Source organism: Merops nubicus, unplaced genomic scaffold (assembly GCF_000691845.1).
Source record: "Merops nubicus isolate BGI_N331 unplaced genomic scaffold, ASM69184v1 scaffold3501, whole genome shotgun sequence".
Lineage (NCBI taxonomy): Eukaryota > Metazoa > Chordata > Aves > Coraciiformes > Meropidae > Merops > Merops nubicus.
The window spans coordinates 7,936-24,877 of record NW_008587440.1 but is presented as its reverse complement, the minus strand read 5'-3'; positions in this window follow the sequence as shown (position 1 = coordinate 24,877).

The following is a 16,942-nucleotide window of genomic DNA, read 5'->3' as shown; positions in this document are numbered from 1 at the left end:
TGGCACTAAAACTTTCAAGTACCTTGGAACAGAATAGTCTGAGTAGACTTTTGTAATGCTTAGACAGGAGTTCCCTGATGACAGGGCTGTACAAAAGCAAAGGCATTGCCAGGGAACAGCAGGAGCAGGGGCTGCCCTGCAAGGGAGGACGAGCTGGGAGCCAAGAGCTGGACAAGGCTGGCAGGACAGTGTCCTCACCCACTGTAACAATCTTATAGGGGATGAGCCAGACAAGTGGAGCTGGGTGCTGCAAATGGGTCCCATCAGCAGCCCCAGGCATGGCTGGTATTGAATCAGGTCCAGAAGCCACACATGGAGCCCTGGGTGGGGGCTGCAGCAGCAGGAGACAGGGCTAGAGACCACCAACCACATAGCTCAGGCAGAGACTGACAACCCCAGGCTGATCCGAGATGGAGGTCCCAGACCAATGGGCAGAGGGTGGTGTGGAAGCCCTAGGTGAGGCTTCTTTGGGCTGTTAAAGCATACAGGGGCACTCAGGGCCAGAAAGAGCAGCATCATTTCCAGGTGCAGGCCCAGGCCAGCAGAGTACTGACTGCATTTTGAACCTTTAACTCCTCTCAGTGTACCCACATCTGAGATGTCAACTCCATTCTGCAAAACATTTCTCCTGAAACAGTTCGATAACGAACATTGTGTACAGAATGTAAAATCAAACCACCTTCTGAAAAAGCATCTATCCTAAATTCAGTTTCATCAGTAGGAAGATGAAGAGATACCACATCCTAGTGGCTTTCTGGTAAAGCTTAACGTTCCCATTTCTGCAGACAAAAAAAAAACAAAACAAAACAAGACAAACCAAACAAACAAAAAAACCCACCCCAAACAGAACAACAAGCCAGCCCCTCTTCCATCATAGACATTGAAATCCTATTTCTTAAGTTATTTACTTGATAAAGCCATATGGATAAAGTCAATGGCTGTGGAATGGGGAAGACCAAAGGTGGCAAAAGAGAACAAAGAATGGAAACAGATTTGATACAGAATAAAACCACACCTTTAGCCCACAATCTCATTCCAAGCACAACGTAAGTTCTCTTAACAGCTTTCACCAAAAAGCTTCTTAAAGGTGGAGCCTGATACAAACCATCTATGTCTCAGCTCAAGACATGCTCTCACTCTGCTTCCTGTGGAAGCCTTAGCAGCATACTGCCTGTGTCAAGGCAACAGGTATGGATGTATCATCTCTCCAATGGTATTTGATTTGCCCACAACACTGCTCCATCTAGGATGGAGAGAGAGGAGAAACCACTGAGCATTCTTGCAAGAAATCCTTCCCTGTACCAGGATTCAAGACGTACCACTACCAGAATACTGCTGTTCATGTACACAGAGGTAGGAAGACACCTGTATCTTCTATACCCAAGCATATCCCCCACACACCATGCTGGGCACCAAACTGACACATTTTCAAGCTGCAGATGGCACAGCTGTCGTGGTTTAGGGAGGAAATGGCTAATGGAGAGGTGGAGCAGCAGCACTACCCATTAGCAACCAGCCCTTTTCACTGGTCAGTCCTGCATGAAGAATTAGGTCAGATTCACACTGTGATATGTAATGCAGAATTGCTTCTGTTTTTTACAGAAAAGTTGGTTAGTTTCTGTGCAACATAAAATCTCCCTATGGGTTTAAATTCTGCAGATAAAAATTTGTGCCTTTCAAAAGCAGTAAGTTTTTTTTTCTTCACGAGACATTACAGTGAAACCAGGTCAAACCACTAGTACACAAAAAGCAAATAAATCAATATTTTACGCTGTTTCCAAACCTAAAACCTAAAGAAGCCAGAGGAACAAACAAACAAACAAATTCTTCCTTCACTCTCCTGCAAAGTCAGCTGGAGATCTTTGGCCAGGATCTTTGTTAGTAGTTTCAGAAAGACAGACTGATGGGAGCAAGGGAAGCCCCTAGGTGTTTCGTGAGGAAGAGGCCACACAGCAGAAGTTCTGTGTGGTGAAGGGCACTGCTCCAGTCACAGGGCATTCTCTTGCTTCCTTCAGTTTATTTAAAGGCCAGAAGAGAAGAAAGGCTTATAAATAGTTAAGGCAAAGATAAATCTCAGGACATTTCCAAACATACGACTTGCTTCTCTATTACAGACCTCATATATTTAACTGTTCCACAGTCAAAGGAGCATAAAAAAATTAAAGAGCATCTGATATGAAGTGCACTTAGAACGCCTTCTCTCACTTAATTTGCTTTTGTACGTAATTTTTGAAGCTGCAGGAAGAAAGCAATTACTGTCAAACTGCAGCCTGTGTTTCCCAACAGCCCATGGCACCCCTCCAGCATTCCTAGGACGGCGGGAGCAGCAGCAGCACACCTCACAGAAGTATGTAACCCTGGGCTGGGCAGCACGTGGTGTGAGTGGTGAGCCAGCCCGAGCTCTTAGGGAAGAACAGAAATCACAGCGTATGGCAGCCAGGACGCCTGGCACATCCATCCCCACCTCCTTCAGTTCTGCCTAGAGGAGGAAATCTCTCCTTCTGAAGTCTCTCTCCCACCCTTGACCGCTCTCACGTCAGAGTTTCACGCAGGTAGAACATGGCCTGTGCCTAACAAGGTCTCTTGTTACCCATCTCTGGAGAGATCACAGGGGTTTTTAACCCTTACACAATATAAGCCTTCTGCTGCAAGGCCACTGTTTTGATCTACTTGTTTATAGAGTCCCTGGCAGGACATGCACACCTCATCCTCAGCCATTCAAATATTTAAAAATTCTTGGTGGGATTTAAGTATTACCCTAATCCAAACAGTAATAAAACCTACAACATTCTCACATTCACATTCTGGAAAGAGAGTCAAATTATACTTTCATTTCATTTTTATAACTATTATGATATCCTGCACAGAATTTTTGAAGTCTGTAAGGATCCAGAGACCCCTTACCTCTGTGCAAGAACAGATGCCAAGGGCTCTTTACAATATTCAAAGCAGAAGACAACTGCTACTGTTAATACTACTCTACATCACCAAACATCAACACACAGTTGCAGAAGATCAAAAGCCATCTCAGCTAGTGTTTCTACTTTCCCCATTCCATCACAACTTTCCCTTCCCAGGAAGATTTCCTTTTTCCATCAGATCCATCTTTGCCTGAACAGGTGTTTTTTTTATCTAAGTTGCCATGTGTTTTCACTGTATCCCACTTGGGACAGATTCTGCTTTCAGAATAAATATCCAGGGAGGTTTAAGTAAAGTGAAAAGAATCACTCCAGTTTGGACCAGTTAAAATTCTACCCTTTCTTTCTGCTCTTTTTGTTACAATACCTGTGGGAGAATAGCTCTGAAGTCCATAGATGTTAGTGGATGTACCTTCTGTTATTCCCTCCTCCCCTGCTAAAGCACCACTCTTTCTGTGTAAAAACACCTTTCCTGTGCATCCACAGAACTGTGGAGTTTTGTGGATACCAACATAACCGACAGACAGCTAATTACCTAACGGACAGGCAGCTAATTACTCCTCTGTGTCAAGGTGCACAAGTACTCAGTATTTTTATGGATCTCACAAAGTCAGGATCCAACAAACGATCTCTATCACAGAAGATGTGAGTTTCCAAAACTGCAAATTAAGGCCTTGTCCTTTAGTTCCTTACTCATTACACCAGAATACCCTCAACAATCCAACAGGTCTCTCTAATGCAGCTACTGATGAATGACTCTTTTTGAATTAGTGTAAGCACTCAAGGTAGGAGTGAGATCTGCACAAAGTAAAAAATCTAAATGCTGCTTGGGTTGCCACTGTCATCACTTTTAATCCACAAAAATACCAGTAACAAAGCTGGAGTTTTTACCACTCACCTGTACATCTTGTAGAACTTTGTGCTCTAAAGGTAACAAAATAAAATGCCAGACCCCAGTAGTTTTCCTTCCCAAGTAGGAAACTGCTTGTCTGTCCATGCCAGTGTTTGCAGCAGCTCCACCTCCCTGCCATGGCAGGGTTTAGGTCCTCAGGGTACTGCAGTTAACCATTTACAACCTCCTCACACCTCTGCTATGTTATTGCAAGACCTCAAATTAGACACAGCCAAGAGTGATCGGTGCCTGGATGGCACCTGTCCAAGGATGGAGTTTTGTACCTGAGGCAGTCTCCTCTAAAGAGCTCACTACTGCCAGGAATGGGAGGTGGGTCTCCTTCTCTTCCCCATCCCCCTCCAGAATTCCAGAGCACACTGCCATATCTTGTCTTATGTCAGCTCTGGAAACGTGCTGTGATCTCCTCCTGGTTGATCCACTTCACCTCCCTAGCTTAGTAAAAGAACAGAATAATTTTCAGCTTGGTTAGATTTTAATTAGACCACAGTGGATCCCAGCATGAGTACCTCACCTCGTACAGGCAAGAAAGCAGAACCACAGCTCAGAGAAGGAAGAATAAGAGAAATTCTGCCTTAATTGACAGAAGCAGTTTGTGAAATCACAGGCCAAGGAAGGCTCCTTGTCTCAGCAGGCAAGGAACCTCCCCAGAACACATTCCCATTCTTCCTGTATGGCAAAAATACACTAGAATAAGTTCCTCTCTCCAAAATAGCCAGTTGATTCAAATCACACTTATCTTTTTTCGTCTCAAAATAAAGCAATTTATTGTGTAACTGAATGTCCATCAGGGGAGTTAATATTACAAATTTTCCATGGGTTATGTTTCCTAAATGGACAAACCACTCAGAAGAAGATAAGTGACACTGGTATTTTGGCATATCCTCCTTTCAGACCAGAATTACACCTGTTCTTTAAGTGCCACCCCTCAGAAAAGGCAAAGGCACAAGGTTCCTTTGTGACACATCCTAAGTTTTCACTAACCACTGCCTAGCAATCAGAGATCAGAAAAACCTGTTACTGGAAGGGGCAATATTTATAATCAATTATATTCAAGTGACTTCAGACCTCTCAGAAGATTTGATAGAATTCTTCACTTTTTGTCCCTATTTTACCCCACTGGCCACAATCACGTACCAACATGGTACCAGTGCCACTTTTCCTCTCCATTAGTCACCTTGGTGAAAGGTTTTCAACTCCTTCAGAACTGCTGGAGCTATAGCAGTTTTAAGAGATTACATTTCCTGCTAAACGTGATCGATGGGCATGCAAAACCATTATAGAAACAGTGAAGGATATACTTAGTAAAAACCACAGAAAAACTTCTTAGTGTGTTTTCATTATTCTCTCATGTTACAGAGACATGAGTAAAACTAAAATAGAAGTTCTGAACACAACAAAATATGAAGAGCAGAAGCAATAGGTCTAATAGAGGTAGCCATCAGAGAGAGGGAAATTATACAGCCCAGTACATTCCCACTAGTTAAACATCCACCAGCACTAACTGCTGCCAGTTGTCCTATAATTTCAAATAATGCAATAAAAAGTTTGTTAAAAATACAGACAAAAAGGTTCAAACAGCACTTATCTTGCTTTAATGAAAAAATCCCTATTCTCAAGATCTGGCTGCAGTTTTCCTTTTGTGTTAAGATTTTGCAAAGGGATGGTGACAAGAGAACTCTTAGAGATTAAGAAGCAGACAGCCACAATGCTTGTGAGGCTGCAAGATCTGCTCCTTACATGGGAACCACCACTCCAGTGCCACATGAAGACTGGAAGCTGCCTACCTGCATTCACAGAATGCTGCTTTCAGCTGAGACCCTGTCAGGAAGGTGTGTTAATTTGGCAAAATATGGTCCCATACACTTAAAAAAATGTGATATTTCTGCTCCTCCCTTTCTTCTGATTTGAATATGGCTTATACAACTGAGTTTCTACCATTTCTACTCAAACAGCAGTCATGCCTGTGTACTGCCCATTCTCCTTCACTTCCTTTGAGATATATATTTTTGGGACATTGTAAAGTCTTTCAAATGAGCAGAAAGTGGGAAAACTTAGGATCTAACTACAAATTTCCAAAATACATCCTGCTACCTGTAACTCTGAAGAATGCAGAGGTCAAAAAAAAAGGTACCTATTTAATGTAAAGAAGTTCCAACATATTGGGACTCCTTAGCCCACCAGGAAAGAAAATATTTTCCTTAAGAAAAAAAATCTGTCTTGCAAAAGCCAAAGAATCACATGTACAACTGGGGGAGAGGGGAAAGATCAGCAAGAAGCATTCAACTTGCAACAAATCTCATGTAAAAAGCATGATGGCCCCTCCAAGCTGCAAATCTGCCCTTTTCCCTATGGGAATGAGTTCCAAAGCTGCTCCCACCAGTGTCAGCAACCAGACAGTTACCCAGTGGAGCACGATCCATCCCTGCAGGCTTACAGTAAGAATAAAACTGTGTCCAGTTTCTTGAAGCTCTAAGCAATGGTCCACTTCCCAGGAGAGGCTCAATTAATCCTATTGAGGTATTAGATAAAGAACCAGCACAATGCAGTGGAGGAAATGTGGCAGCAGATCAGCAACGAGAGCCAAGTACGACACGGTGGAGGAGACAGAAAGAGACAAAAAATGAAATTAAAAAAGCATGCACACTGTACATCCCAACCCACAACTGGGCACATTTAGTTACATAAGTAGATATTTCATAGAAGATCATAACATGAACTTTTGAACTTGCCTGGAAAAAAGCCTCTCTGCTACTCAGTGCATAACAACATTGACACTACAGAATGCTGAAAAAATTCCTTCAAGTTCTATCAAAGGAGGATTATATTGTAGGCACATGCATGAAGAAAGTAAATCTGTTATCTTTACTGAATATAGGCCTTGATGTAAATCACACAGCCATAGTTTATGAATAACTGCATTTGTTTCAGCAGCAAAACACCTCATCTGAAATACAGAAGAGCTGCCGGAAATGAGCTAATGGTACTTTTCTTTCTGTATTAAAGGATTATTTTCCAATGCCCACTGTGTGGGCTTAAACACTAGCCTGAAACAGTCAAAATACTTAGAAGTAAGATTTATGGCTAAAGGGGCAGGCAGGGGGGGGGCTTCTTTGAAGTGACTGACTTCTTTGACCGGTGTCTCAGAATTACAAGGCTACAAAAGGACCCCTCTCTGTGAGCAGCCCTCTGCGTTCTTCCTTCATCCTGCTGCAGATCATATTGATAAACAAGATTTGAAAACAATTACCTGGGTAGCACAGAGTTGGATAGCACATAGGAACTGAGATATTGACAACAGAAGTCAGGTTTGTTTTTTTTTTCTAATATTTTTTTAACAGAAAGACTCTTATGCCTCAGATACCACTCAGGCCACCCATAGGAATGCTTTAGTTACTAGTGTGTTTTTCAAAAGCTCTCAAAAGAGGCTGGGAAAAAAAAAAATATCATTTTGCCTCCACAGCATTCCAGTAAGTGCTGCTAACTGCACTGACAGAGGAAGGAATCATACAAACTGCAATCTCATATTGTTTCGTTGTACAAAAGTGCATTTTTTCTTTTTCAGTTGTAGCTGTACTACAATAGGTAAGTTCAGATTGGCTGCTTATTTCCTCTAACATAGTATTTGTCATTAATTCTACTCAAGAGAACTGCTTTGCACTGAAGGCTAGTAAAACTATTGGCTTTGGAGTGTAAAAAAGGTGCAGCTTTATCTACAAAATCACTGTAATAAATTCTAAAAACTGTGGCATGCCATTCTTTGCTCAGCTTTCATAAAATAATGCTTCAAGAAATGCTTTACTACCTTTCCTCATAAGTCTGGACAAAATACTCTGCCTTCACATAGGATGATAGCTTTATTTGGAATCATACTTGAGGTTATCAGCTTTTAATGAGATTACAACCTAATCCTTGTTAACTGACCCTATTGGGGAACATAGTTGCTTTGTAACAATTCAGAGGGGAAAAAATGCTTTGCAGAAAAATTTTACTCAGTCATGTGCTGAAAACAAATTCTTCATGAAAATAAAACAGCTTTATTCCTGGCTCAGATTAGTCTGTTTTCATCCTAATGTTCTAGCATGCAACTTGAGCAACAATGGCCAAAACTGATTTGCAAGCTTGTGACACTCCCTAGCTCACAAAAAAGAGTTTCTATATTCAAATTCATTAACATCTAACAGTAGCATTTTCTTGTTTTGTCGTTCTTTACAAGCATTTCAGGTTTAAACACAGAAATTAGTCTGGCTTTTAGTTCTCATTGAGCTAAATTAATGTCATTGAATATGAAAAAAAGGTAACATTACTCCATATTTAAATTGCACAATTTAGTAAAGAAACCTATCTCTAAACAACTTGCACAAACTGAAAACATCTTCTGCATGACTACAGGTAGCTATATTTATGGTACATGCATATCAGAGTGGCACAAATAGGCCTTCTATCCACTGTAGTGGCCATTGAATTGCTACTGAATGTAGCAAAAAAGATTATTAAGAAAATAAACTTACATAATTTCTATACAAGTAAATAAAAACCCTAAACACCAAAGGAGAAGATGGTGGAGGGAAATAAAAAACAGTCAGTCTCTCACTAGGTATCATGTTCTCTTGTTTGGTATCCACATCATGGGCCTTGCAGATGTCTAAGGAGATGAGGTGTCTCTAACACTTGTACTCAGCACTAATTGCAATGCAGGGAGAAGCAGGAGAAGAAACAAGGAACGAAAATAAAACCAGTGGAGAAAGCCCCTATGGTACAGCTCCTCCTGTAGTTCTGTATCTGGTTAGCAAGTGGGAAGCATTTTATTTCTTTATCTTGAAGCCTGATATTCACATTCCTCTGCAGCTTAACATGGACGTGGATAACTCAGCAGACTCAAGTCTTAAAGCAGCTAAATGATTTAGCACAGCAAGCCAACAAGCTACAAAATGGGTAGCATGAAGCTTTATGTTTATGTCCATTTTGAAGAAAAAGTAAATTAAATTTTGTAATCCCCAGTTCCACTGCAGAAATAGGCAAGGCTACATTGGTCACATTAAAGAAAAGGAAAATCTTCACAGTTGTGAGGACACTTGGGCCTATTGCAGTGTTGTTAACTGTGGCCACCATTCCAGAGGAGTCAATTAACTTCAACCTCTGCAGTATGGGAGTGAGACATCTCCAGGGCTGGGACCATTGCAAAATGGCAGCAGGTTGACGTGTGGAAACAAACTCTATAATTCTGGGAGGGTTATAAAGCAGGTATGTTTATTACAGCACCAGGTGCAAGGGGGATAGCTCCTCCAAACTTGCACGCCCAGAAAAGTAGTAATCAAAGTCATGTAGGATAAAATCATACATATTGATATACCTGCTTATGCATAGTTGCTAGAATTCTGATAGAATAGAGGTGTAATAATTAGTTCCAGGAACTCATTACCATAAGCCCCCGCCCCTTTGGGCCTGCACATTGCCAGTGGGTGGTTGTCATTGGGGGTCTCTGGGGAGGAAGGCCACGTGTCTTCCTTGCAGTGTACTTCTCACCCTGCTGAGTCTGCACGACCAGACCAGTTTGTCCCAGCTCCAGTTCCTCCTCGTCTGCGGTGGAGAGTTTCAGTCCATGCTGCGGCATAAAACGTTTCCATATTTCTTAAAATGAACACCACAGTCTCTGCTTGCACAATAGCACACGGAGTCTAGGTCTTGCCAAACAGGCAAACTTTAATTAGTTATTTAAAGCTTTTGTTGCTTCTTGCTATATTCCCCTTATCAAGGTTGAGCAGGAATCAAACTGCAGACCACAATGTGATACCGGAGCGCGTTTTATTCAACAAATTACCACGAAGACAAGTCTGTGATGATACAAATTCCTATTACCATGGAACACCAAGTTGCTGTATGTGATGAAAAAAACAGAATAGTCAAAACCACACGTGATGCTGTCTTAGAAAAACATCTACTGTGTACAACAGTGTCAGTGGCAGGGGAAGAGAAATGCTCTTGGCCAAGCAGCCGGTGCGCTGCAGTTCCATCTGAGTGATGATTTGAGTTCATCGCTGCTAAAGTTCATCATTGCCATTTGCAAAGACAAGGCTCTGAGACAAACTTGCCAAGAATTAACCAGTCTGCCTTCTTAATAAAATGATTAGCTGCGCTTTTGAAAGAGTTACTAAGGACCAAAGAGTCACAGGGTAATTATTTACAGAACTGATGCCAGGGCTGAAGTGACAGATACAGGCATTACAAAGACGATGCAGAGTAAGGAAGGAGAAACTCCTGCCTTTTGTTGACAATAACTGTGAAATGTGATTCAGCTCAGAGAGAGCACTAGAACTGCTCTTCCCTTTTGATACCGATAGATTATAATGAAAACACAAAATTTGACTCATGACCTTCAGTTCTCCATTTCCAAGTCCACACTGGATCTACTTAAGAAAAAAAAAAGAAGAAATCAAGTCTACCACACCGTAGAGATTATGAAGACATGACACTGCATTGCTTTGGTTTGCAAAGGCATCCATCTCAGTCATGACAGAATTCAAGTATTCCCTTTCAGCTAAATAAAAGCTGCACTTGCAGCACACATCACCACTTGCAGCACACATCACTGTCACGTACCTCACTGTAAGGAGGCTTTACAACCTGCCCTTGTGGGAGGCAGACTGGAAGCTGCAGCGTTCAGCCTGTACTCTCTAAGAGGGAACAGGGTCACTGGAAAAGAGTCTTAAGTATTCTTGTGAAAGAAAGCACAGCTCATATCTTCCCCAGCCACTCCCCCTGCTGCTGCAGAATACAGGACACTCAGTCCAAAAGTATTTTCAGCGCCTAAATATAACACAGGCATTCACATAGCATAAATAGGAGAATCCTTCTGAAGGGCTAGCTTCAAAACAACTTCCATTTCTAAGTTTAGTCTAAAGTTCAAAGTCATATACTGGCATGTCAAATTCAGGATATCCTTGCAAGAATAACTAATTTATTGTTATTGTACTCAGGTATTTATATTAAGTTTCTGGATGCAAGAAACATGCAATGTGCTTAAGTGACTACTTGCATACCTTCTTGTTTCTCTTCAGGTACAAGTCAGATCTGATAGAGCAGGGACATATTCTGAATAGGTTTTCACTGGTAACTACTGATCACTCCCCTCCACCTACTGATCACTCCCCTCCACCCCAAAACAAGACAAAACAAAAAAAACCCAAGCAAACAAAAAAAATCAACCTGCTACCTTTTTTCAGTCTTTGTGCTAAATTTCGCCATATAGACTTGTCAGAATAAAATATAATTGGTCCTTAATACTACAGTTTATGCCAAAAATAACATGAAGACTGTTAGAATCACAAAGCCTGGAATTTAATTGGAAAATGAATATTGTAATGTTTATGCTTGGATATTTTTCAGTTATATCAAGAAAGAGTAAGGAAAAAGTGGAGTTTTAAAGGAAAGCTAATAGGTAAAAAACACCCAAAAAAATACAAACCAAACAAACAGCTCTAACACATAGAGGACTGACAGGGAATCCCAAAATTTCACAGAAAGAAAACCTAAAAGCCAGTCCAAGAACCTGTTTCTTGTTATGATCCTCCTACTCCATCAGGTGTTCTCGTAGAGGAAATCAATCGTCATTTGTTTCCAAATAAATTGTCCCTGGGGACCATTAAATGCCATGCTATGAAAGGATTTTTTCCTCTTCCTAACCACATTGGCCCATCTGAACAATCAGCTCCCTCAGGACAGAATGTTAGCTGTTCACTGCTATTGAAAGTGGTAACAGAGCTGTGCCATAAGTAACCTGCAGTGAATAAACTCTTAAAAGTGACAGGTAGTTTCACTTCTTACTGAAGCAAGCGTGTGCTAGCCTGGGAGATGTATTCTCCTGAACCCAGCTATTCAGGATCCTTCGTTACTACCTCTGAACACTCCAGTAAATTAACCTCTTTAATGGGCAGCAGGTTGTGTGCATAGCAGATACACAGCTTCTGACAGTGACAAGGGCAGCACAAAACCTGCTGCCATGTCTTCACAATGAAAATTAAAATAAATTGGTAAAGCCACAAGACCAAGTTCACATCGTGGAATCCTTCTTCAGGTCACTGGGCTAAAAAATGTTTTGCCTGCTAGGAAGACTCAAATAGGACCCTCTCCTTACCATGGCACATTGAAGTATTCAGCCTTACAGGAAGAAAAAAAAAAAAAAATGTGCTTTGTTTTGTTTTTTTTCCCTTAAGTGAAAGCAAGTATTTAGTTTGCAGAAGGGTAAAAAAAAAAAAAACCACTTTGTCTTGCATAAAGTGGAGAACAAGAAGGGAGAAAAACAAAAAAGGTTGGCAAAGATAAGCCAGAAACAGAGGAGACAGAGAAGTGTAGAAAGGAAAGGGCAAAAAAACTTTCCAGCTGTTGGCTAATTTGTACAAGTTTCAAAAGTGTTCTGAAGAAGTAAAACAGTGGATGGCACGAATCCCACGTAACGTACACAACTGGGAAGACCACATTGTTCTAACCTGCTTTGCCTATTCAGGCTGCTCTTTTTTTCCACTGCAGCTAAAGCTCATTTACTTTTTTTGTAGAGAGCTACTAATAAGTACCTCTAACTAATCTAACTTTTGCATTTTTTGGTTTAGAAAACAAAAATCTGGGACTTCTACCACTGATGAAAAAAAAAGCCAGAAACTACCTCAACCCTAACTTATCCTTCAGCTCCATCAGTACAGATGTCCAACGTAACTACTCATTACCCATTTTCAAGCCTTGCTCATCCACTTAGGTGGGTTATTATTCAGAGAGCAGAAGAGAGCAATTATACCACTCCATGAAAATAATAAGTTCACATTAGCACATTGCTGTCATCTACTACCTTAGAGAGGTAAGAATGATATATTTATGTACAGATAAAAAAACCCACTACAGTAGTTTCAAGAAGTTAACAATGTGGAGTACCCCATTCTGGAATCAAGACTGCCTGCCACTATAGCCAACTAGTCTCCCAGCTTCTCACTTTGCTTTTCCTTGGAACAGTCCTCATGCATCTTAAGGGGTTCTAGAGATAAAAACTAAGTACTTTTATAGCCAATAAAAGCAGTAATGTACTATATAACTGCCTACCACTACTACAGCTACTGGTGAAGCCTTAAGAAATTACAAATAAGGCAAGATTGTCAGGGATCCAGAGAACTGAAAAGAGATGTTCAGGAAAGAAGACCTACATTAAAGAATGACCCACACAGCTGAGGAGGTTTGAACACTTTCAGCTGGAGAAACAAGGCAGAAACAACATAAAAACTCTCAAGTGGTATTATGTGCCTCAGCTACATCCCACATATAGTTAGCTTCCCTTCACAGGGTGGTACCCTGAATATTGGACAATGAAAACAGAGGTAGAGTCTGGCTCTAGATACTAGTATAAACCTGCTTTTATAAGTATTGTTTTCCTCCTACAGAACTAAGAGTGAAATATTCCATGAACCATTTTATTCTCCTGCAAACGAAGAATAGAGTATACAGACTTCCTGTAGTGGAACACACTTTTCCATACGCAAATTAAACTGCCAAATTTAAACAGAGAAAAATATTATATGTATCCATGGTTATCTAATTTTAGAAAGACGAACAGTCCTCCTGCTCCAGCAGCAGGGAAAAAAGATAGTAAGAAACAAAGAGTTATTGCAAGTCATACAGAAAGGAACTATGATGGTACATTTGTGCAGAATGTAGTAAGGCCTGAGCTGGGCAAGTGTCCATGAGGGGAACAGGCCTCTGTGGGCTCTGCATCTGAAATGCACCCACTGCAGTCAAAGCCATCACAGCTTATTAGCTTGATTTTACAAAAATGAACTTGACAATGGAAAAGCTTTGAGAAGGATAATGTCTTTAGAGCCTTTGCAACTATTTTCAAGCCCTGCATCATGTTAGTGAGCACTGAGACTGGCATTATTATGACTCTATGAAAGGAATTGTAATGCCTGCACGTAATTTATACATATTTCCCAAAGTCATTGTGATTTTGGTTTACAGAATTTGCCTAGAAGTCTTCAGAAACCTACCTGGAAGATTTTCTTACCTAGAAGCTGAAGCAGAGAGCTAGATAGTTCTACTGTATGCAAGCACACCATCAAATATTATAGTTCTTGTGACCAAAAAGTGAAATCCAACATGTGAAATATACACGAACATCTGAAAGGGAATACAGACTGGAAAACAAACTAAAAAAATCTGTGAGGCAGTTGACATTTGTTTTGGTTTGGGTTTTTTCCCCTAGAGAAAGATCATCTAGTTCCAACCCTCTTGCCTTGGGCAGGGACACCTCCCACTAGACCAGGCTGCTCAAAGCCCCATCCAACCTGATCTTGAACACATCCAATGATGGAGCATCCACAGCTTCCCTGGGCAACATGTTCCAGTGTCTCACCACTCTCATAGTAAAGGATTTCTTCCTAATATCTAATTTAAATCTACTCTCTTCTAGTTTGAAACCACTACCCCTTGTCCTATCATCAGACTCTCTGATAAAGAGTCCCTCTCTGGTTTTCTTGTAGGCCCCCATCAGATAATGGAAGGCCATTAGAGTCCAGAGCTGGATGCAATACTCCAGGTGAGGTCTCATGAGAGTAGAGGGGGAGAATCACAGCCCTCAACCTGCTGGTCATGCTTCTTTTGATGCAGCCCAGAATGTGGTTGTCTTTATGTGCTGCCAGCACACTTTGCCAGGTTACATTCTGCTTTTCATCCACCAACACCCTACAAGTGCTTCTCTGGAAGGGCTGCTCTCAATACACTCATCACCCAGCCTGTATTTGTCCTTGGATATGTATCTCCATGGCCTTATGTTTGGTAAAATATTGGTCAGAAATGCACCTCCTGTTCAATTGGATTTGCACTTTAATGATCTTGGTTAATAAAAACACAACTAACTTAACTTCACTGCTCATTAATACTTCTAAAATTTAAATACATCACCTGAGGACAAAGTAACCACCCAAACCCAGCAAAAAAAAACAAAGACCTGTAGAAAGGCCAACAGAAAAACAAAGTAACACAGTATTTTTAAAGTTTTGAAATTTACTATAAGTCTAGAAATAGCCACTGAACAATTACAGTTATTAATTTAGCTTGCCAGATTACAACTGCATTGTGTAATTTCAGGAAGTTATGACGCATCCATGCATGGCACTGACACCCCCATCTCAAAGTCCTACCCAGACCATATAAATCACAGACCAGATGATCTCCCTCTCCAGCTCTCTCTGTGGTTCTTTGTTAACACGTGGCTCAGTTTTCTGTTTCCTTATTTTTATCATGCATGAGAACACGGGGATATTTTGACTACTTATAGCATTCAAAATATTTTTTAATTAAAATAGCCAAAGAATGCAAATAAAACTAATAAAGGGAAAATAATGACACATGACATTCATTTCCCATTGTTAAAACATTGCTTTTTAACCCAAATTTTATCTGCTAGATGTTTACCAGCCAGATTTCCTCCCCCTGCTCCAGCCACTCAGGCGCTGCAAAGTGGCTGAATCTCTCTCCCACCAGCCAGCCAAGAATTCCCTAATTTCTGACCCATGCAGTGCCCCAGGCCGGAGCACTGGGACAGAGGTGCTCTGGCAATCAGGTAGTCCTTGTTTTCCATCATCTGTGCTAAGAAAACCTTGACGCGAAATTTTCTTTTCAAATAATACAATTTTAAACCAAACCTAACAAAGACTCCTAAAAATCCTGTAACAGGGAGCTGAAACATGCCCATGAACACAGGCACGAAAAGTTAAATGAGCTATAACACTGCTCAGGAAGCCTGAATCCCAGTCATGAGTCTGTGTTCAAGACCCGGCAGCCAAAGTGGTTTGAAACCCGATACAGTCTCTTTGATACAGCTCTCTAGTTTGGAAGGGGGGAGGCTGTATCCTATTAAAAATAACAGGAAATTGACCACAGCAATAAATCTAAAGCTTTGGCTGGTGCAATTCCTTATCTTCCAAGAGCAGTTGTTGGTGTGTCAAACCCATGCAACTTTTTCTTTTTAAGAAAACAAAACAAACAATTAAAAGTCACTCCAAAACGGGAGCTTCCACTTAGTAATAGCTACCATCAGCCAGTCACAGCCTTGGGAGAGCTAGATCCCTAAGATCTCCTGTCATGCCAGGATATCCTGTTATATTTTGGCAGTTTACTGCTGCCTCCAGGCAAAACCATGTCACTGAGAAAGTTAAGTCGGTGCATTAAGACTAACAAGTCCCAAGGAATCTCATGAGAGGCTTTGGCACTTCTGACAGGACTTGAGTTTCTCTTTTCATGGGATTTCTGCACCCAAGTGATCTCTGCCTCCTCACATAATGTGTTTCTCTTTTGTCTACTGAAAAAAATTAAGGTCTGAGATGATGGCAGCTTCTTCTAATGGCTCACCAAGGCTTGAAAGGGACAGCACCAGCAAGGTTGTGTCCAGGAATTCCACTAATGCAGACAGTTTTTGCTGGGCTGGAGAAAAAGGGATGGGGAGCAGGCAAGGGATAACCAAGGCTCCTCCCTGAACGGAATAAGATACATATGCCAAAGAATTTTATTCAACTGGCAGAGACTACACTGAGATTTTTGCCAGCAGAACTGTGCATATTGTGGGTATGACTTGTTTTCCCACTCCTAAGAGGCAGAGTTTTGCCAACAAAACTTTAAACAGTCGGGTTTGGTTTGTTTTTAGCACATGAGAGAAGTTAGCCGTGGTCCAGTTTTCTGCCAGTCTAATCCACACATCATGTAACCTCCATATTTTATTTGTTTCTTATTCTGATTGGGTCCTACAAGTACCTTGGTAAATCCTAGTGTAGATCCCAAGGATTGGAAAAATATCAGGACAAGTGGTTCAATACAAAGAGCAGATATTCACTTTGAAAGCTAAAAGCACTTCTAAAACATGTCTATTTTGCCTACATTGAGACAACCAGGACATGCTAGCTGTACAAGTTGCTTACAATGGAAAGATCAAAACACTGTACCTAAAAACCAAAAACAAACAAAAAACCAAACAAACAACAACAAAATAAGAACTCCTCCAGCCCTAAAGACTTAAAACCAAGAAGCTGAACCTCCTTGCACTAGAACTAATTATAGCAGAATAGTTACAACATGTTTGGAG